Here is a 24,060-nt window from a genome sequence, read left to right as displayed (position 1 = left end):
GGACTGGTAATGCTGAAAATACTTCCTCATAATATCAATCTTTTCAGAAAGCATTCTCTCCTGATTTTTAACACTGTGTGGAGGACCAGATAAGTTGGCAGTAAACAGCCCTTTTACTGTGATCTGGTACCACCCTAAGAACTGACTGCAGTCCAACCAGGAAAAACTTAGATTTGGGGGCAATCCTTTCCCAGGCCTTCTTGTTCTTTTATGAGGAATTGGTCCGAAAATATTTACTCATTATCTTTTAACCTCATAACCCTCCAGGCTGAAATCAAGCCTGTCGAGGGAGCTGTGGCTATTTGAGGATTAGGCCAGCAGAGCTGGCTCCTGTGCTATCGGGTGACAAGATTCAGAGACAAGATAGAATCATCTCCAGAGACCTGATCACCAGCTTTGCCACAGGAAGGTATTGTTGCTATGGTGATGGGCTGATGGAAAGCACACTGTCAGCAGAAGTGCTGTTTAAAAAAGAATTTCAGCTTTTCTTTTCTTTTTTTATTGGTTGTTCACAACTTTACAAAGCTCTTGACATATCATACTTCATACATTAGATTGAAGTGGGTTATGAGCCCCCAATTTTACCCCAAATGCAGATTGCAGAATCATGTCGGTTACACATCCACAATTTTACATAATGCCCTATTAGTAATTGTTGTATTCTGCTACCTTTCCTATCCCCTACTATCCCCCTCCCCTCCCCTCCCTTCTTCTCTCTCTACCCCATCTACTGTAATTCATTTCTCTCCTTGTTTATTTTCCCATTCCCCTCACAACCTCTTATATGTAATTTTGTATAGCAATGAGGGTCTCCCTTCATTTCCATGCAATTTTCCTCATCTCTCCCTTTCCCTCCCATCTCATGTCACTGATTAATGTTACTCTTTTCTTCCTACTCTTCCTCCCTGCTCTGTTCATATTTGCTCTCATTATATCAAAGAAGACATTTGGCATTTTTTTTTTAGGGATTGGCTAGCTTCACTAAGCATAATCTGCTCTAGTGCCGTCCATTTCCCTGCAAATTCTATGATTTTGTCATTTTTTATTGCTGCATAGTACTCCATTGTGTATAGATGCCACATTTTTTTATCCATTCATCTATTGAAGGGCATCTGGGTTGGTTCCACAGTCTAGCAATTGTGAATTGTGCTGCTATGAACATCGATGTGGCAGTATCCCTGTAGCATGCTCTTTTAAGGTCTTCAGGGAATAGTCCAAGAAGGGCAATAGCAGGGTCAAATGGTGGTTCCATTCCCATCTTTCCCAGGAATCTCCAAACTGCTTTCCAAATTGGCCACACCAGTTTGCAGTCCCACCAGCAATGTACAAGTGTACCCTTTTCTCCACATCCTCGCCAGCACTTGTTGTTGTTTGACTTCATAGTGGCTGCCAATCTTACTGGAGTGAAATGGTATCTTAGGGTGGTTTTGATTTGCATTTCTCTGACTGCTAGAGATGGTGAGCATTTTTTCATGTACTTGTTGATTGATTGTATATCCTCCTCTGAGAAGTGTCTGTTCAGGTCCTTGGCCCATTTGTTGATTGGGTTATTTGTTATCTTATTGTCTAATTTTTTGAGTTCTTTGTATACTCTGGATATTAGGGCTCTATCTGAAGTGTGAGGAGTAAAGATTTGTTCCCAGGATGTAGGCTCCCTATTTACCTCTCTTATTGTTTCTCTTGCTGAGAAAAAACTTTTAAGTTTAATTAAGTCCCATTTGTTGATTCTTGTTGTTAACTCTTGTGCTATGGGTGTCCTATTAAGGAATTTGGAGCCCGACCCCACAATCTGTAGATCGGAGCCAACTTTTTCTTCTATCAGACGCAGAGTCTCTGGTTTGATATCAAGTTCCTTGATCCATTTTGAGTTAACTTTTGTGCATGGCGAGAGAAAGGGATTCAGTTTCATTTTGTTGCATATGGATTTCCAGTTTTCCCAACACCATTTGTTGAAGATGCTATCCTTCCTCCATTGCATGCTTTTAGCCCCTTTATCAAATATAAGATAGTTGTAACTTTGTGGATTAGTCTCTATGTCCTCTATTCTAAACCATTGGTCGCCCGCCTGTTTTGGTACCAGTATCATGCTGTTTTTGTCACTATTGCTTTGTAATATAGTTTGAAATCTGGTATCGCTATACCACCTGATTCACACTTCCTGTTTAGAATTGCTTTTGCTATTCTGGGTCTTTTATTTTTCCATATGAATTTCATGATTGCTTTGTCAATTTCTACAAGATATGCCGTTGGGATTTTGATTGGCATTGCATTAAACCTATAGAGAACTTTTGGTAATATCGCCATTTTGATGATGTTAGTTCTGCCTATCCATGAACAGGGTACATTTTTCCATCTTCTAAGATCTTCTTCTACTTCTCTCTTTAGGGTTATGTAGTTTTCATTGTATAAATCTTTCATCTCTTTTGTTAGGTTGATTCCCAAGTTATTTTATTTTTTTGGAGGATATTGTGAATGGAGTGTTTTTCCTCATTTCCGTTTCAGAAGTTTTGTCGCTGATATACAGAAATGCCTTTGATTTATGTGTGTTGATTTTATATCCTGCCACTTTGCTGAATTCATTTATTAGTTCTAGTAGTTTCTTTGTAGACCCTTTTGGGTCTTCTAGGTATAGGATCATGTCATCTGCAAATAGTGATAATTTAAGTTCTTCTTTTCCAATTTTTATGCCTTTAATTTCTTTCATCTGTCTAATTGCTCTGGCCAGTGTTTCAAGAACTTAAGCCACCCAGAAGCCCTCTTCATCACCTGGTCAGGTGGGAGTCCTTAAATTTTTGAGTAAAAAACAGGTCTGGGGATTCCTAATATAGGGGATTCCTGGAATGTGTCCCACGCACACCAGGTCATTCCTCATGGAGCTGCGTTGGCCGCAGTGGTGGTGGGGATCTGGATTTTATTTTAACTTATTGGGTGACTCTCCTTGGCTTCTTGGGGCCTCAGTTCCCTTACCTGGAAAATGAGCACAATAATCCTCACCTGGCAAGGTCGTTGTGCAGAGGAGATACTGGAGGTGAGAGGACCTGACCTGATGTATCTGTATTAACTCTCTTTCTTCTTTCACTACAAAACATCAGGACTGTGCCTCCCACACAGCAATATTCTGCTTAGTCAAGAAGTTACTTGCTTCACTGGCTTGGGCCAGGTCCATGCCCACTGGCCACCTGAGTCAGAGGTTCTAACTCCTGCCAGGTGTCCCAGCTCGGCTCCATCTACAAGGAACTCTGAGTCACATTCCTTAGGGATTTATTGCAGGAGCACTTTAGGAAGGAGCAATGGGGCCACACCCTGGTGCTTGGGAGTCAGTGGCGTGGTTGCATTTGTTGTTGGGTTGTTTGTTTTAAAATATCCACATCCTGTTACACAGCTGGGGCATAAAATCAAGCTTTAGTTGTGGGATTTTTTTTGTTTACTTAATTCACTAGCTGGGGTGGTCGGGAGTTAAACCGAGGTCAATGCCTTTACGTTGCTGGATTCTGGAAAGAGAATTTCAGCAGTTTCTGGCTACTAAATCTGCTGGTGTAAAAAAAAAAAAAAGTGACCCATGCAAGTCTGGTTTCTTTTTAAAATAAATTCATTTTTGTTTTGCTTAACAAAATAATAACAAACTTCTAAGTGTTTTCATTTTGCACAGACAGCTTTGGCAATGGGAATATTTGGTAGGAAAAATTATGAAAGAAATAAATGTGGCAGCTTTCACAGCTGTAAATCATTGATGTTAGTTCTACTTGCAAGACAGTGAGAGAGAAGAAAGAAAGAAAAAGAAGGAAAAAAAAGTGATCAGTCTTATCACCCGAGGATGCTCCTTGTCAGTTTTCCTAAGTCTTCCTTGGGTCCCTCAGAAGGTTTCAGAGGTCTGGAAAGTATTTGATTCACAAAGGCTGAGATAAAATAGAGTCCCCCATCTCCCCTGCAATACAGGGTATTGAACCCAGGGGTGCTCTCTCACTGAGAGACATACACAACCCTTTCTGTTTTTTATTTTGGGACAGTGTCTTGCTAAGTTGCTGAGGCTGAGGCTGGTCTCAAACTTGTGATTCTCCTTCCTCAGCCTCTGGAGTTGCTGGGATTACAGGCCTGTGCTACCACATCTGGCTAAAGTAGAGTTTCTTAAAAAGATCTTTCAAGCCCAGGGTAGTGGTGCACACCTGTAATCCCAGTGGCTCAGGAGGCTGAGGAAAGGAGAATCACAAGTTCAAAGCCAGCCTCAGCCCTAAGCAATTTAGCAAGACTCTGTCTCAAAATAAAAAAAAAAAATTAAAAAAATTTACAAAACTTAATAATGCCTTATACTGTTTTCATGATATGTATAATACTTACTATGAAAGCAAAATGAAAAAAAAAATACTGAAAAGAAGAATTCCTGTGCCCAAACACAGAATATTCTTGATATTTCCATGTGTTTTTTTGCAGTCTTTTTTATTGTTCATGCTTCCTTGATTATTTTTCATAAAGCTAGTGATGGGGGGGTGCTTTTGTACCCTGGATCACAGATAACAGCACTGATTGGAGCCTCCATTTGTGCCAGGTACTCTCTGCCACCACCCAGTCTCTTTAAGCCACCTGACCTCACACATCCACCCTCTCGTTACCCATCATTATCGTCTACATAAACATAAATTGGTCCCTCTCTGTTTCTTTGTCACCACATCAGGTGAAAACAGCTGGGTAAATTTTCACCTAGTTTGAAGGGTATTTGAAGATGGTCTCACTTCAACTGTGGGCTACAGGACATGTAAATTTCACCATGGGAAGCCCCAGGTGGAGGGGAGCCTCAGCTTTTGATTTTCACCTAGAGGGAAGGCTGCAAGACTCTATTCTGTAGATCCCACTGAGCTCAGCTAGACATTTGCAAGTTTTAAAGCTTGCTGCAACTTTATGGATGAGAATGCTCCTTGGGTTCATTATATTTCAAAATCAACCTCTCCCCCGGTGGGTACACACAAGAAATTATATGGGATTGAATACCCCTTAAAGGCATTCATTCAATGCCAGGAAGGATTTTTTTTTTTTTTAAAAGAGAACTTTAAACATGTCAGTCAGAATGAAATAGAAGTTTGGGGTTCAAAGAAGAGACACACAGAGAGACTTCTATGATGGTTAATGAAGGTAGACACACTTCTCAAAGGGCAGTGGGGGCAGAGGCGCAACCTGGGAATGTGGAACACCCAAGAAAATAGGTGCTCATCCTTCCCGGCAATCAAACTGAGGCACAAAGAGAGGCATCTCTGATGCCCATTGGGAGAGACGGGTCATTGGATTCAGATGCCAGGGACATATGAAACCACCAGTCATTTCAAATATGAGGCTTCACCAAAATTCCTGTAGAAATACTTCATGATGGAACAATGAAGCGGATTCTCTCATGGCAAATCTATGTCACCCACAGATGGAGACGTGAAGATGTATTTATAAGTGACCCCAACAGCAGGACAACAAATGTGTGCAGAAAGACCTTTTTAAACAAAATTTAAAATGATGAGCGTCTGTTTGAATTATTACAACCCTAAACATTCATTTTCATATAGTTTCTGTTAAACTTAATCATTTCTAGAGAAATGATAGCCTGGAATTGTAACAGGGTGTTATAGTTTAGATGAGGCGTCCCCCCAAAGCTCACATGTGTGACAAGGCAAGAGGATTCAGAGAAGAAATGATTGGGTTGTGAGAGCCTTAACCCAATCAATGATGGATTTCATCCCCTGATAGGGATTAACTGAGTGGTAACTGAAGTGGTGGGGTGTGGCTGGAGGAGGTGGGAATTGGGGCGTGGCTGGGGAGAGGTGGGAAGGAGGGCGTGGCTGGAGGAGATGGGGGATGAGGGCGTGGCTTAGGGTATGTATTTGTATAGGGCAAGTGGAGTTCTCTGTCTCTGCTTCCTGATCACCTTGGTATGAGCTGCTTTCCTCTCCCACCCTCTCTCGCCAAGATGTTTGGCCTTACCCCAAGCCCTGAGAAATGGAGCCAGCAGTGTTGGTTGGGTCCCATAGTCACAGAAGCGAAAAAGCTGACTAAACCACAAGGGTGACATTTGGGGATGTAAAAACCCCACTGACTAATGGAAATATGCCAGATGCCATGTTTAGCGCACTGCTCACTTCATTTCAAGTGATTCCCAGGGAAGTCCCCTGAGACAGAGGCCACTCATCCCTATTTTACAGATCAAGGTTAGGATGGGGAGAGGGTCCCAGAGATTAAGTAACTTATCTAGGACCCTCAACTAGGCAGTGGCAGATTTAGAATCTGAGTCAGATCTTCAGCAGCTCTAGGGGACCTCAATTTTCCACTTACTAGATACTGACTGAGGATCTGCTAAGATGGCCTCCGTGGACACGTGGTCTGGCCTCTTGAGGAATGGACAGACAAGGGATGGGCACAGGGAGAGTTTTATGTGTAAAAAGATAAAATGAGAATCATTTCCCCAGTGGATATTAATGGGTACCTTACTAGAGAAGGGAGGTACTTTGTTTACTAAAGTATCTTGATAAGGCACTGGGGGTAAGGTGACTTTCTCTGTGTTGGTAGAAAAAGAAAGAACAAATACAATGTTAAGCTGCTCCTGGAAAAAAAGAGAAAGAAGGAGGAGGAGAAGGAGAAGAGAGGGAGAGAGGAGAGGAGAAGGATGGAAGGAAGGGAGAAGGGTGTTATGGTGGACATGAAGTGTCCCCCAAAGACTCGTGTGTTGAAGGCTTGGTCCCCAATGTAGCACTGTTCAGAGGTGGAGCTCCTGGGATGTGACTGCATTATGAGGCTTCTGACCTTATCAATGCATTGATCCATCAATGGGATCATAACTGAGGGCATTATTGGGAGGTGGTGGAAACTGTAGTTGATGGGGCCTCATAGGAGGAAATGTGTCACCGGAAACGTGCCCTAGAATGGTATTTCTTGTTCCTGGCCCCTTTCTCTTTCTGCTTCCTGGATGCCAGAGGCTAGAAGTTTTGCTCTGCTGTGCCCTTCTGCCATGAGGTGCTGCCTCCCCACAGGCCCAGAAGCAATGGAGCCTGCTGACCATGGACTGGAACCTCTGAAACCGTGAGCCCAAATAAATTTTTCCTCTTCTAAGTTGATTTTTCCAGGTATTTTATCACAGTAACAGAAATCTGACTAATACAGAGGGAGAGGGAGAGGAAAGAAGCTCACTTCAGCAGCAGGAGAAGAGAAGGAGAGAGGAGATGTACTAAATGTACTAAAATTGGAAAGATATAAAAGTATTCTATAAAGAGTTTTTTGTTATTTTATTTATTTATTTATTTATTTGTTTGTTTATTTATTTATTTATTTATTTTAGTACCAGGAATTGAACCCAGAAGCACCTAACCACTGAGTCACATCCTCAGCCCTTCTTTATATTTTTTTGAGACAGGGTCTCGCTAAGTTGCTTAGGTTCTTGCTAAGTTGCTGAGGCTGGTTTTGAACTTGTGATCCTCCTTGCCTCAACCTCCTGAGCCACTGGGGTTATAGGTGTGCACCACGGCGCCTGGTATATAAAGAAGGTTGTGTATTGGAAATTTAGGAAGCATCTCTGCTGGCACTGAGAGACCACTGCTAGCTCATGCCATACATTCATGCAAATTGGTAACAGGACCCCTTCTGGGTAGATACAGAAGGTGAACAGGGCTTAGGTTGAATTTTTCCAATCTTCTTTTTTAAAATTTATTATTTTATTCTAATTTGTTATATATCATAGCAGAATGCATTTCAATTCATAATACACATGTAGAGCACAATTTTTCATGTCTCTACACAAATTAGAGTAGCACCATTTGTGTCTTCATACACGTACTTAGAGTAATGATGTCCAACTCATTCCACTGTATTTCCTACCCCCCTGCCCCCTTCCTTTCCCTTCCTCCCCTTTGCCCTATCTAAAGTTCCTCCATTCCTCCCATGCTCCCTGACCCCATCACTATTATGGATCAGCATCCTTATATCAGAGAAAACATTCGCCATTTGTTTTTTTGGGGAATTGGCTTACTTCATTTAGAATAATATTCTCCAACTCCATCCATTACCTGCAAATGCCATGATTTTATTCTCTCTTAATGCTGAGTAATGTTCTATTGTTTTATATATATATAAAAGTTTCCCTATCCATTCATTTACTTAAGGGCATCTAGGTTGGTTCCACATTTAGCTATTACGAATTGTGCTGCTATAAACATTGATATGGCTGTGCTACTACTAGTATGCTTATTTTAAGTCCTTTGAGTATAAACCAAGGGATGGGATAGCTGGGTCAAATGGGGATTCTGTTCCAATTTTCCAAGGAATCTCTATATGGCTTTCCAGATGGACTGCACCAATTTCAGTCCCACTAGTAATGTATGGATGTGCCTTTTCCCCCACATCCTCGGCAACAGTTATTATTGTTTGTGTTCTTAATAGCTGCCATTCTGACTAGGGTGAAATAAAATCTTTGAATAGTTTTCATTTGCATTTCTCTAATTGCTAGAGATGTTGAACATTTTTTTCATATGTTTGTTGACTGCTTGTATATCATCTTCTGAGAAGTATCTGTTCAGTTCCTTGGCCTATTTATTGATTGGATTATTTGGCTTTTTGGTGTTAAGGTTTTTGAGTGCTTTATATATCCTAGAGATTAGTGCTCTATCTGATGTGCGTGTGGTAAATATTTGCCCCCATTCTGTAGGCTCTCTATTCACCTCACTGATTGTTTCTTTTGCTGAGAAGAAGCTTTTTAGTTTGAATCCATCCCATTTATTGATTCTTGTTTTTAATTCTTACACTATAAAAGTCTTATTAAGAAAGTTGGGGCCTAATCAACATGATGAAGATTTGGGCCTACTTTTTCTTCCATTAGGCACAAGGTCTCTGGTTTAATTCCTAGGTCTTTGATCCAGTTTGAGTTTGAGTTTGAATTTGCATGGTGACAGGGGCTTAATTTCATTTTGTTGCATATGCATTTCCAGTTTTCCCAGCACTGTTTGTTGAAGAGGCTATCTTTTCTCCAATATATGTTTTTGGCACCTTTGTCTAATATGAGATAACTGTATTTATATGGGTTTTTCTCTGTGTCCTCTATTCTGTACCATTGGTCTACAAGTCTATTTTGGTGCCAATATCATGCTGTTTTTGTTACTATTGCTCTGTATTATAGTTTTAGGTGTGGAATAGTAATGCTACCTGCTTGACTATTCTTGCTAAAGATTGTTTTAGCTATTCTGGGTTTCTTATTTTTTCAGATGAATTTCATGGTTGCTTTTTCTATTTCTATGAGGAATGTCATTGAGATTTTGATTGGGATTGCATTAAATCTGTATAGTGCTTTTGGTAATATTTGACAATATTACTTCTACCTATCCAAGAGCAAGGGAAATCTTTCCATCTTCTAAGGTCTTCTTTAATTTCTTTGTTTACTGTTCTATAATTTTCATTGTAGAGGTCTTTCACCTCCTTCGTTAAGTTGATTGCCAAGTATTTTATTTTATTTTATTGAGGCTATTGTAAATGGGGTAGTTTTCCTAGTTTCTCTTTCAGAGGATTTGTAACTGATGTTCAGAAATGCCTTTAATTTATGGGTGTTGATTTTATATCCTGCTACTTTGCTGAATTCATTTATTAATTCTAGGAGATTTCTGGTGGAATGTTTTGGGCCTTCTGCATATCATCTGCAAAGAGTGATACTTTGAGTTCTTCTTTCCCTATCCATGTCCCTTTAATTTCTTTCATCTGTCTGACTGCTCTGGCTAGAGTTTCAAGAACTATGTTAAATAGTAATGGTGAAAGAGGGCATCCCTGCCTTGTTCCAGTTTTTAGAGGGAATATTTTCAATTTTTCTCCATTTAGAACGATATTGGCCTGGGGCTTACATAGATAGCTATCATCATTGATGTGATAAATTACATTTATTGATTTCTGTATGTTGAACCAACCTCACATCCCTGGGATGAACCCCACTTGATCATGGTGCACTGTATTTTTGATATGTTTTTTTATTGATTTGCCAGAATTTTATTGAGAATTTTTGCATCTATGTTCATTAGAGATTTTGGCCTGAAGTTTTTTTCTTTGATTGTGCTCTATATGTGTAATATGAAATGAATTGCATTCTGCCATTGTGTATAACAAATTAGAATAAATAATAATTTTTTAAAAGAAGAAATTTGATAATGCCTTTGATATTTTCTATTTTATTGAAGTATAAATTTATAAAATAATTTCTAATTATCATCTGTATTTCTGTAGTGTCTATCATGATACTTCCTTTTTCATCACTGATGTTAGTAATTTTAGTTTTCTCTCCTTTTCTTTATTAGCATGGCTAAGGGTTTATCAATTTTGTTTATTTTTTTCAAAACAACTTTTTGTTTTGTCAATTTTTTCAATCGTTTCTTTTGTTTCAATTTCATTGATTTCAGCTCTGATTTTAATATTTCCTATCTTCTACTGCTTTTGTTGTTGATTTGTCCTTCTTTTTCTAGGGCTTTGAGATGTAATGTTATGTCATTTATTTGTTGGCTTTTTCTTCCTTTAAGGAATGAACTCCATGCAATGAACTTTCCTCTTAGTACTGTCTTCATAGTGTCCCAGAGATTTCAATATGTTGTATCAGTGTTCTCATTTACCTCTAAGAAGTTTTTAACCTCCTCTTTGATGTCTTTTGCAACCCATTGCTCATTCAATAGCATATTATTTAGTCGCCAGGTGTTGGAGTAGCTTCTATTTTTTATTTTATCATTGATTCTGTTATCGATTATTCATTCTATTATGATCTGATAGAATGCAGAGTAGTATGTCTATTTTTTGTATTTGCTAAGGGTTGCTTTGTGGCATAATATATGGTGTATTTTAGAGAAGGATCCATGTGCTGCTGTGAAGAAAGCGTATTCACTTGTTGATGGATGAAATATTCTATATATGTCAGTTAAGTCTAAGTTATTGATTGTATTAATGAGTTCTATAGATTCTTTGATTAGCTTTTGTTTGGAAGATCTATCCAGTGGTTAAAGAGTTGTGTTAAAAGACAACCAGAGTTATTGTGTTGTGGTCTATTTGACTCTTGAACTTGAACTTTGTTTGATGAACGTAGGTGCTCCGTTGTTTGGGGCATATATATTTATAACTATGTCTTATTGGTGTATGATTCCCTTGAGCAGTAGGAAATGTTCTTCTTTATCCCTTTTGATTAACTTTGGCATGAAGTCTATTTGATAGGAGGATGGAAACCTCTGCTTGTTTCCACAGTTCATGTGAGTGGTATGTTTAATCCCAACCTTTCACCTTCAGTCTGTGGAAGTCTTTTCCTATGAGATGAGTCCCTTGGAGGAAGCATATTGTTGAGTCTTTTTAAAAAAAAATCCAATCTGCCAGTCTATGTCTTTTGATTGGTGAGTTTAGGCCATTAACATTCAGGGTTATTATTGAGATATGATTTGTATTCCTGGTCATATTTGTTTATTTTTAGTATTTAATTTGACTTGGTTTCTCTTTTGATTAGTGTTTCCTTTAGTGTAACACCTCCCTTTGCTGATTTTTATGGTTGTTTTTTGTTTCCTCCTCATAGAATATTTTGCCAAGGATGTTCTATAGTGCAGGCTTTCTAGTTGTAAATTCTTTTAACTTTTATTTATCATGAAAGGTTTTTATTCTGTCATCAAATTTAAAGCTTAATTTTGCTGGATAAAAGATTCTTAGCTGGCATCCATTTTCTTTCAAAGCTTGATATATGTTGTTCCAGGATCTTCTAGCTTTCAGGGTCTGGATTTAAAATCTGCAGATATTCTAATTGGTTTCCTCCCTATATGTAATCTGATTACTTTCTCTTATGGCTTTTAAAATTCTCTCCTTATTCTGTATGCTAGGCATTTTCATTATAGTGTGCCTTGGTGTGGATCTGTTGTGATTTTGTATATTTGATGTCCTGTAAGCCTCTTGTATTTGATTTTTCAATTCATTCTTCATGTTTAGAAAAATTTCTAATATTATTTTATTAAATAGATTATTCATTCTTTTGGTTTGGAAATCTATGCCTTCCTCTATCCCAGTAATTGTTAAATTTAGTCTTTTAATTTTATCCCATAATTCTTGAATATTCTGCTCATGGTTTCTTATCATCTTCACTGTGTGGTCAACATTCTTTCCAAGATTATGTATCTTGTCTTCATTGTCTGAGGTTCTGTCTTCCAAGTGATCTAATCTGTTAGTGATGATTTCTATTGAGTTTCAAATTTGGTTTATTGTTTCTTTCATTTCAAGGATTTCTGTTTGCTTTTTTTTTTTCAGAACCTCTATCTCCTTATTGAAATAATCTTTTGCTTCCTGTATTTGCTTATGCAGCTCTTTATCAAAATGATCTTTTGCTGCCTGTATTTGTTCTCTTATATCATCCTTTAATTCACAGAACATTTTAATTATGTACATCCTGAACTCCTTCTCTGTTATTTCTTCTGTTCTGCTGGCCATCGATTTTAATAATGTAGTATCTTGGTTTGTTGGGGGCACTTTCTTCCCTCTTTTTTTCATGTTGTTTGTGTGTCTTCCCCTTTAGCACTGCGGATCAGAGGTGTTATGGTTTTTACCCTATAGGCTTATAGTGTTCCTGCAGATTTCCAGTACTTCTCCTTTAAGAGAGAGAACAATGTGAAGAGATCCAAATACAAACAAAATACAACTTTAAACCAAATATTTGCTGTTAAGACATTACAGTTTTGTCACAATATACAGAAATGGTAAGTTCAATTGATTTTTTAAATATTATTTAGTTGTAGTTGGACACAATACCTTTATTTTATTTATTTTTATGTGGTGCTGAGGATTGAACCCAGGGTTTAGCATGTGCTAGGTGAGCACTCTACCACTGAGTCACAACCTCAACCAGTTCAATTATTATCCACGATATAATCAGTAAGTTTGCAAAATCAGTAGATTATAATATAATCAGTAGTTTCTGATGGTGGACAAAGAACTAGGGGTGAGGTGTAGGATGAGATGATGATGGGGTAGGAGGTGAGGATATAGAGTATTAAATCTTAGAAAGCATGAAAGAGGAATCTAAAGAAATTGGTTAATAGCAGGAGAAGAGAGAGAAAGTGATTTGGGGGAGACAAGTAAGTGGGAAGATAGTAGAGTACAGAAAACAAACATATATATTAAGAAAAGTGAAAATATGTAAAAATAGGAGATAAAAGAATATACAACACCATGGTAATATACTATTCAGACATCCCAGTCCTCAGTAGTCTAATTCATGAAAAGTGCTTGGTTTCACAAATGTTTGGGATGTGAGGATGGGAGAAGAGAAAGAAAAAAAATCTCAGGAAGATACAAGGATTGCTTTTGCTGGAGATCAGTATCTTTCCAGCCTCTGATAGGTGGAGCTGTCTATTGTTTGCTGGTCTCTCCACCCTCAGGATGGTGAAGGTTATTATATTGGGAAGGTTTGTCTTGGGGGTGGAGCTCCTGGAGGTAAGGTATGGTGCCGCAGTCTTGGCTGGGCACAGAATCACGAGCCAATCAAGCAGGAACAAAACTTTATTTTGAAAAAGCCGCTAACACTCTCAGCGCCAGCAAGTCAAAAACCGGTCCTCCCACGAGGGTGTCCGACCGGAACCGCGCGCCGACCGGAACCCCGGGGTCCCCCGGACCTCCCCCGGAATTTCCTCCTACTATCCTTCCCCAACCAATGGGAACTCTCCAAGAGTCTGGTAACATGAGTCCGTAACATGAGTCCGGTAGCAGGCCAAGGTGAACAGCGGGAGTCCAATTTGCATATGAATGTAAATCTTAACATAATCATCTCAGTGGCTAGCTGGCGTCACTTTACAACCAAAGGTGCCATACATTGTATATTTGCTTGTGGCTCCTAGCATCTGCCCCCTTCTGTTTAATTAAGCAACAAGCAATGTGGCTAGGGACCGTGCCTGGTAGGTTGTCCAATTTAACATATGGTTCTTACCCGTCATGGGAGAACTGACCTTTAGGCGTCAGCTTCCTGTCTTAGGTTGAATCCACTGTAATCAGAGCAACCCGTCGCTGACTACCGGTCCAGCATTCAGCCATGCTCGTGGATAGGCCTATGCACCAGTGGGGGGGTGAGGTTCTTGCCTCACCTCTGTTGGCCCCCAAATTTTGCCTTGGTGCCAGTGGGGGGTGAGGTTCTTTGCCTCACCTCTGTTGGCCCCCAAATTTTAGACCATCACTAGTAGAAGGGAGGAGGATACAGAAATGCCACGACACCAAGCCAATTGATGGCTCCTTGGAAAAATTGCGTCACTGGTGACACCATCAGCAAAGATATGCCAGTATTACCACAATAAACATGGGGTGAGCTGGCAAGGAAATTGCATCACTGGTGACACCATCAGCAAAGATATGCCAGCAGTACCACAATTCGGTGCACCAGATGATATTTTACAATGTATACAACTGATATATAGTCCAGGCAAGTTCTGCAAGCAGTTCAAATTGGAGGAGTCTATCAATATGTCCATTTCCTCCCAAAGTAAATCAAGTCCTTGATTGAGCATTACTTGTTGAGTTATATTCATTGATGCATCAGTTTATACAGTTTACTGTGATAGCTATCATAGAAGCTGTAGTTTGGTTTTATCTCAGTCTTCACCGGAATTGGGATGGAGATGGAAATTCTGGCAATGATGCTAAAGAGACATTATCCTGAACAGAGTTATTAAATATAATGAAAAGGAATGGTGAAAGTAAACAAACAGATCTGTTAACCATCTTTAACAACAATCATAAACAGCTGTTCACCTAATTTAAATTAAACCATATAAATCACGTGAATAAAGAAAAAATTCGGATCCATTTTTTCATGAGCGCTCCTCATATAAGAAATATGGACATACACACATACAGACATACAACACAAAACAGAAGTGTGCACACAACATACAACACATAAGACAATAGTAAATAAAGGCCTTGTAACTATACTTAGGTGAAATCTCCATTGCAATGTTTAAAAACTCCACAGTCAAAAAATAAATAAATAAATAAATAAATAAATAAAAAAAAATAAAACACAGTCAAAAAATAAAACTGATCAGAAAAACATTAACCTAGGTTTGTATGAGCTCAAAAATAAAATAGAACTTTATGATGTGGAAAAATGCAATAATAAAATAGATACTGAAAAAAAAAAAAAAAAAATGCCGCAGTCTTGGCTGGGCACAGAATCACGAGCCAATCAAGCAGGAACAAAACTTTATTTTGAAAAAGCCGCTAACACTCTCAGCGCCAGCAAGTCAAAAACCGGTCCTCCCACGAGGGTGTCCGACCGGAACCGCGCGCCGACCGGAACCCCGGGGTCCCCCGGACCTCCCCCGGAATTTCCTCCTACTATCCTTCCCCAACCAATGGGAACTCTCCAAGAGTCTGGTAACATGAGTCCGTAACATGAGTCCGGTAGCAGGCCAAGGTGAACAGCGGGAGTCCAATTTGCATATGAATGTAAATCTTAACATAATCATCTCAGTGGCTAGCTGGCGTCACTTTACAACCAAAGGTGCCATACATTGTATATTTGCTTGTGGCTCCTAGCAGTATGGCACTTGCTAGTCCTAAATGGGAGACTGCACCTCAATGATCTCCTTTGGTGCCCACTCATGTGACATGGGTGCCTGGTCTTATCTCCTTATATTGCCTGTAACCTTGTGATTCCTGGTCTCTTAAGTTTGTCTCTAAACTGTATCTCACTCACCTGTCCCTTTCTACTTCCCAGTCAGGAACCTTTCCCTCCAGAGGTCTTGTGGGCTGCATTCTGGGGGCTGTGCACTTGTCACAGAGAACTCTTTTATATTTGGCAGTTCAGGACTTGGCTTTGTGAGCTACAGACCAGCAGCTGACCGGCCTCATAGCCACAACTGCCAGGAAGAAGGGGGAGTTGGGGATTTTCAGTACCTTCATATTGTTTCTAAGCCCCAGTCTATGTTCCAAGCTGGGAGTTTCCCCAATTAAAGATGGGAATGAAGGTGTCCCAAGGTGGAGGCCGCTGCTTTCAGTGATGGGGGGCTGATTGGATGGGGCGGGGTGGTGGCATTGAGTGGTGTGTTCAGAGATGCAGCTCTGTGGCATGCAGTATCATGGCTGGCAGCTGTTTCCAGACCCAGTGCAGTGTCCCCAGGTAGGGGACTGTGGCTTTGTTTGCAGTGCCCTAAGAGGGAGGTGACTAGAGGAGCTCCACATTTGTAGATGGGGGTCCACACGGGAATGGCAGCCAGAGTTTCTGTGTGTGGTTAGCGGCTGGGGGTCCTGCATGGGAGTAGGGATTGGGATTCTGCACAGGTGCTGATGATGATGGACCTACCCTGGCACCTGGATGACCTGCGTGAATGAGTGGCTGGGAGTCCTGCCGCTGATGCTGGGGCCTGGAGACCTGCACAGCAAGGCAGCCGGGATTCCTGTGCAGAAGCAGCTGTCGGAGGTCCTCTGATCACTTGCAGAAAAACACTATTCCCACTACTTGAATCCCAGGTCCCAGAGTGACACAGAATGCAGCCTCCCTCTAGGTTGCCATTTTGGATCCCGAATTTTTCCAACCTTCTTGCTCCCTTATCTTGGTGCCCTTGAGCCCTGCATGATCTATACACCCTTACTCAATGGCCCTGGTAACACCTGGGTTCACATTGTCCGGAGTAGAGGTAGTAGGCATAGAAGTTGCCGATGGTGGACCCAGAAAATACAGAGCCCTGGGAGTGCTCAGAAGCCATGGGAAAACTTTGGACTTCCACAGGGTATAGAACAGAGAGGGATTCAATGGACTTTATTGGGTTCTGCAGAACTAAGAGCTGGATTATCTATCCACACAACCACCCCATATATGCCTATGCCTATGGAAGCGGTTCGAAGTGTTGTGGAGTTCAACTGTAACCTGTCCTGGAAAAGCTGGGGACACTTCCTGGAGGAGGTGACCTTAAAGATGTTATTCAAAGGCTGAGCTTACTGAGAACAGAGGGAAGGAGAAGACATTTGGTGGGAAAAGGCAGTTTACTGGGGAGAGGGAGAGTTTCCATCTGGTTGTAGCAAGACTTGTGCATGGCTAAGAGACTTGGTGTAGGGAGAGAGGAAGGTCACAGCTGAACTTGAACGGGCCATAAATACAAGGTTCTGACTACCTGTTGGGCTGGGGAGCCACTAAAAAATGGCTAATTAGCAAACCTCTGGCATCAAGGGAGAGGATGGAGCACAGAGGAAACCTGCCATAAACCAGGTGAGTCAGGATGAGACCAAGCAAAGGTAATAATCACAGGGATGGAGAAGAACATGGGACTTTAAGCAAACATCAATTATTCAGGTTGCCAGAACTTGATAACGGTACCTAACAGGTGCATCATTGCTTCTCAGTCCCCAAATCCAAGGGTGCATTGCCGTGTTGATGGCCCCATGCCTGGACAGAAGAGAAGTTGTTTCTCGGCCTGTGCAGGAAGATGTGCATGCCTCCATCTCCCCAGGCCCAGGTCAGAGAAAAAGGGACAATCAGGAGGGAGGACTCCAAGGACAGGGAAGCCACCACACCCAGGTTGGCTTTTTCTTCTAGGTTTGGGGTAGTGGCTGCAGGTCAGCTGAGGGGAACCTGCTGACTTTTCAGATGGTGGCTGATAGAATCGGGGGCAGGAGGGGAGTGAGAAGGAATCCTCTCGGGAACTGCTGCTGGCTTCCCGAGGCAGAACAGATTCCAGGAGCCTTGCACCTGGCAGGAGCAGAGGAGCAAGTTAGCGCTGAATCAGAGACAGGGAAGGAAGGCAAAGAACTCAGGTAAAATGGCTGGATCAGCTCTCCCCTTTCAAGCATCCTGTCTTAGCGGGTTAGTCTGAGCCAAGGCCTGATTCCAAGACACTTTCGGGGCCAAGAAATCCCACCCGAGATCTGAAGTCGAAGAACCCAGTTAGGTGGGTACTGTAAGTTTGACAGGTAATATTGTTCTCATTTTATAGATGATGATATTTGGGACAAGAGAGGTTAAGTAATTTGCCGAAAAGTCCTCCAGGCAGTAAGAGTCAAAGCCTGTAATGATAGGCAACACTTGAAAATTGTTCTCAACATTGTATTTGAACCATGGCGTCTCTTTGAGAAGAGCATCTATAAGATGTACCCCATTTTATAGATGGGGAAATCAAGACATAGAGAGGTCAAGTAAGCTGCCAAAGGAAAACCAGCATATATGATGAAGCCAGAACTCAAATCCAGGCAGTCTTGACATCAGAGCATGTGCCTGACTGTGATGCTCCATTGGTTTCTGCACCAGCCAAGTCTTGATTGTGAGCCCAACTGCTCTTTCCAAAACTCTGCAACAGTCAGTTCTTGGCATGAAAATGTCAAATATCATGCCAATAATTTCATATGTAAGGGATTTCAAAGGTATATCTCTGGGGAGTCTATGATCTCAGCCATATTGTAAGAGATAAATTGGGGAGTTTTAGTGTCTTAAATTCAGATCACAATCAGTATTAGCAGTGGGGTTGAAGTATTAGTAAGAATTCGTCTAATTAAATGAACATCTGTTTCCTGGAATTTGACAGCATTTCTCGTTCATGGACCGCTGGGCTGATGGCTCACTGAGAAAGTTTAAGTACACTTTCTAATAAAACTTTGTTAATTATAAAAACTACAGAGATGAAACCCACAGGGAAGCAGTCTGAAGAAAGAAGCCAGACATGTTCTCTTATCTGTCCAGTTCCAGGGTCACTCTATCTCTCCCTCCCCGAGTCCAGTGCCAATAAGACACAGAAAGATTGGACAAGGAACTGGCAGTCAATGGCCAAAGGGGTTTGGTCAGGGAAGCAGGAATGGTCCAGAATATTGGGAAGTGTTGCTGCCTCTCATTCACCTTTGGGACTGGGATTGGGTTTTGTGGGACACTGGCTAAACAAACACTGGCTGCATTTCTTCTAGCACTTTGCAATGTGACTTTGCCAGCAGCTTCATTAAGATATGGAGTCTCCTAGTTCTGGGCTGTCTTGTGACTGACATTAGCCAGTAGAATATGGCAGAAGAGATGTATGTCAGCTGCAAGCCTAAGGGCCTGAACTGAGACCTCTTGGTCAGTTCTAAGATCAAGAGTTCTTGGGCATGTCTCTCTCTTGGCCCTCTGCCTTTCCATTCGAATAGCGATTAACCAGCCTGTCAGGAGCTGAGCCACTGTGTGGAGCAGAGCAGAGCATTCCCCACGGAGGCCGCTCCATGTGAGCCATCTCCAACAGCCCCTCCAACTGTTGGCAAACACAGGAGCAAGTTCAGATGACATTGTCAGAGCCCATCCCAGGTCAGCCTAGTTGCTCAGCCAACCCCGAGATTCCTAAGAAATAATGGTTGTGGTTTTAAGCCTCTATGCAGTGGGTGGTTTGTTTTTGTGGAAATAGATAACCAATAAGCACCCAAGGCAGATATCATCAGTGGCAGGAAGTTGGTTCCCCTCTACTGTGCCTTCTCTCCTCTGCCCTGCTTGCTACTTTTGCCTTTGTTTCTGATTGTGGCTATAGCCCACTCTCACCCACCTGCACAGAAAATCTTCGGCAGGTCATGCCTTACCTACTTGGCCAGCGCTTATGGTATAAATGTACAGAGGAAACTACGCTCATGTTCACCCAGCTCAGAGGAATGTGTCATCAGCCCTTCAGGAATCCAGACTTTCCTTCCTTGTTCCCGTAGCACTTGTATTTTGATCAGATTTTCATTAATTCCCAATCATGGCTCCACTTCCTATTTAGAGAAGGGCATAATGAAGAGTTTAGAATCAAATCTGGTGCCGCACCCTGTGGCGCATGCCTGTAATCCCAGCGGCTTGGGAGGCTGAGGCAGGAGGATTAGCAATTTAGCGAGACCCTGTTTCTAAATAATAATAAAAAAAATACAAAGGGCTGGGAATGCAGCTCAGTGGTAAGATGCTTGTGGGTTCAGTCACCCACCACCCAAACAAAAAGATTATTTCTCTTAAAACCACAACCTTTATTCCTCAGGAATCTCATTATTTCTCAGGAATCACTTCGAATCAAGTGATCTGGAGTTGAACAGATCTGGATTCGAATTCTACCTTGATCACACACTAGCTACATGCCCTTGGAAAAGTCATATAACTCATTAAGTTGCAGTTTCTTTGTGCATAAAATGGGGATGTAGTTTAGGCTTCTTGTAAGGATTAAATGAAGTGTTTTCTTGGATGTATTAAGTGCTCACTAAATAGAAGTAGCAACTAATAGGTACCTTATCCAGCCCCATTCTCTCCAGTTCCAAACTCCAGAGCTCCCTTTCAGAACCTTTGCTGGGATTCAAACTGCCAACTCTAATACCATGTTGCTCCCATGGAATCCATGCTCTTAGGTCCTGGATGGGGACTCCAGTCCTAGTGGGCACACAGACTGAGGCACTAGAGGGCCCCCAGCTTGCTCACACCAGAGCAGAACAGCCTGGCAGCCCTGCTGGAAATGGATCATGGGCGAGTCCACCTCTGCGAAGCTCCATGCTTGCTGACCGCCTGCAATGACTTTGACATGATGCAAGTCCCCTCCCCTTGGAGCCTCTTAAGTTTCCTCCCATTCCCATAGCTCAGAGACGCCTGTCCCCCTCACGTTTCAGACACTGACCCTCTGCTTCGCCCTTTCCCCTGCTTGTCTAGAGACCTGCATAATGAGACTCAGACATCGGAGACTAACTGCCCCCCAGATGGGGTGTCGAGGGCTGGGCTGCCCGTCTTGCTGGGAGTGTGCTTGTCCAACAGCCGAGACATAAAGCTGGGCGAGAGCAGGCCGGGTGACTTCATTGCCTTTTGTCAGATCAGAGGCTCCTCGCTCCGGAGGGAAAGGCAAACACTTTTGATCTGCCTATTGGAGCGGGAGGCAGGGTGGAGGATGCATGTGATATATAAAATGAAACAGGCTTTCCAAAAACAACACGGCCGAATCATAATAACTTACATTTGTGGAACCCGGCAGCTCTGAAGGCTCTTTCCACAGGCATGGTCTCAGTTGATGCTCTCAGCAGCCCTGGGAAGCACCATTCCTGTGGGACCATCTGGGCTGAACTGAGGTCACCCAGAGAATAGATGACAGAGACTGGGCCTGCACGCAGCTCTCCGGAACCCACACTCAGCACTCTGGCCTCTGGATTATGCTGTCCTCACTCTTGCATTTCTGACCATGACTGAGGCCCAACATTTCTGAAACTTTCCCATAGAAACATCTCTGACAGTGGTGGGAATGAACAACTCTCTGTGCAAAGTTGCTGCCAGATTCTGTGCTTTATGTAAAAACAAAACAAAACAAAAAAAACATTCACACTCTGAATTCGGTTTCATTAATCGTGTCATACTTCTATTAAATATATCTTTATTATATTGAATTAATTAAATTATATATATAATTAAGGTTTTCTTTTTGCTTCCTTGGATAAAGTGTTTCAGGAAGATGGTTTTGCTCAACCCTTGGTAACTTCAGGGGTTGATGGCACCTGGTTCCATCTATGATGCTTTCAAGCAGGTTGAAGATGGGTGCACTAAGCTCCTGCCTCAGTAAGGATTAAGTTTTTTTGTTTTTTTTTTTAAGAGAGAGAGAGAGAGAGAGAGAGAGAGAGAGAGAGAATTTTTTTAATATTTATTTATTTATTTTAGTTTTCAGCAGACACAACATCTTTGTTTGTATGTGGTGCTGAGGATCGAACCCCGGCTGCACGCATGCCAGGCCAGCACGCTACCGCTTGAGCCACATCCCCAGCCCCAGGATTGAGTTCTCAATTGGCATTAATGACGAGGCTTCCTTAAAACCAGATGCCCCAGAACGTTCCCTCCTATGCTCCTTGACAATGGAGAGACACGTGTTTTGAGGATGCTTAGCAGAATGAGCTTTAGTGTTCTCTGCTGTGCCAAGGGACTTTGCAGACTTGGTAATATACCAAGCTATATTACCTCTCATCTGAAATGGGAGCAGGCAGAGCCACAGCACTAGCTGTGAGGGGCGCTTGGCTGGTGGCTCTGAACACAGAGCCATGGCCTTGGACTTGTAACTCTGTGCGGTGCCTCATTCATTCTCTAGTCAGCTCTCTCTTGAGCCTTGAAGAGCAGCCCCCGTCACTCGCATGCACCACTCCCTGAGGAGGTCAGGGGTTTTTAAATCCTAACTCAACTTTGTGGGGCCCTGCAGCACAAGCCTCTGAGGACACCCTGTAGCTTTGCCAATCCTTGCTGTCTGTCCCAGAGCTGGCTGGGTCTTTGCTAGTGGGCTATTTGTTCCAGAAAGAACCCCTGGCACCAATAATCTTTCAATTAGTAAGGACAATTGCAGCATGCTCAGTGTGGATGGGATCTCAACCCCTGAGTCATGAGAGCTGGCTCCTTTGCTGTGGATTGAGACAAATAGGGATATATTCCAAAGTGGTCTTGAATTGTCTGAAACAATGGACTTGGATTTGCTGAAGAAAAGATGATTTCCATTACTAGCATGCATGGGGGCTTCTTCTATGCCAAGCACCCATGTAAGCATTGTTAAGTATATCGGTTCATTTTCTCATGGAATTCTTACAAGGTAAGTGCTATTATAATCATCCCTCCTTTTGCAGATACAAGCACTAAAGCACAGAGAGGGTACGTGATTTGCCCAAGGTAAACAGCTAGCCTGTGGCAGAACTGGGATTTGAACCTGTGTATTCCACATTTTTGAGTACCAAGCTATATTACCTCTCACTGCCAGCACAACCAACCCAAGAGAAACAGTAACTGGACCTTCTTCGGCCCTATTTTATGCCAGGCAGCAAGCCAAATGCTTGATGTGCACTATCTCCTGCAAGCCTGACAGCGTTCTTAGAAAGTACCATCACTACTTCCATTTTCTAAATTACTTCCAGTTCCAAGTGAGGAAGGCGAGGCTCAGAGGTGTTGACTTGTCTGAGGTCATATAGCTAGTTAATGACTCTGAAGCCCATGCTCTTAATCATTCTATCTAGCAGCCTTTCATGCAGACTGCATAAGCTGTGAATTACCCAAAACAAATGAAACTGTTCTGCAGAGAACCTCTGGTGTATTCTGGACCGTACATAGGTACAAACCTCATTTCCAGGAAATTAAAGGATTTGGGATCTGAGAGGCAGAGATTGGTGAGGTTAAAGACGCTTGTGCCTGAAGTCAAAAGATCTAGGTTCAAGTCCTAGGACAGGCACTCCATTCCAGCCTCAGTTGCCCAGTTCTCAATGGCAAAAGGAAGGTAACAATAAATCCAATACGCATAGTGCAGTTATTATTTAGCATGTCAATTTTTCTTTTGCCCAACTCCTTTCATTTCATGGAAGGAAAGCTGAATCTTGATGAGTTTTAAAACAAAATTTACTCAACCCTGAAGACTAGTCAGTAACAGGTTAGGTTTTAAAAGCAAATGTTCAACCCTTGTAGTCCAGTGCTTTTGGTACTTTCCTGGGCTGTTTTTTTTTTTTTTTTTTTTTTTTTACATTTTCATAGTAGGATTTTAGGATTCTCTTCTCATGGCTTGGATCCATTTGTAAAATGGCTACTTTTCTCAAGTTTGTGGAATTGGAGTTTGGAAAGAGTTGGATAAAGCAAATGCACATTCCCTTATAACCATTGTGTAAACTCACGGTTTCCATTTTAAAGAGTGGCTGAAAAATAGAAAAGTTGGCAGACAGATTTCTATCTCCTTATCTTCTGCTCATTGTTAAAGGATGTACTAAATGATGAAGTGCACAGAGAGAAAAAGATGATGCTACATAGTTCTTCAGGTTGGCGTTGTCTGCATTGAGGGAGCTATGATGTGGGAGAGGGAATCACTGAAGAAGAAATGGGGGGGGTGTGCTGGGGGCTGTAGTGTCACTCAATGGTATATATAGGGGGGATAAATACATAAATCGAATAGGAATCAATGCAGAAGACTCAAGGTTAAAAAAAAATCAACGCAGGGTAAGCAAGAATAGTCTACACAGAAATAACCCTGGGATTTTAATTATGTAAGCTCAATAAGAAACAATATTTGCTATGGGATTGTCTAAAAAGCAATTTTGTTCTTAGTATGAAAAATGGTTCATTCCATGTGTCAACCCAACTGAACTAAAGCACATCCAGATAGCTGG

The sequence above is a fragment of the Spermophilus citellus genome (assembly GCF_964194105.1).
Source record: "Spermophilus citellus genome assembly, chromosome: 9".
Classification (NCBI taxonomy): domain Eukaryota; kingdom Metazoa; phylum Chordata; class Mammalia; order Rodentia; family Sciuridae; genus Spermophilus; species Spermophilus citellus.
The sequence above is the reverse complement of the archived record's forward strand: the minus strand, read 5'-3'. Positions refer to the sequence as shown.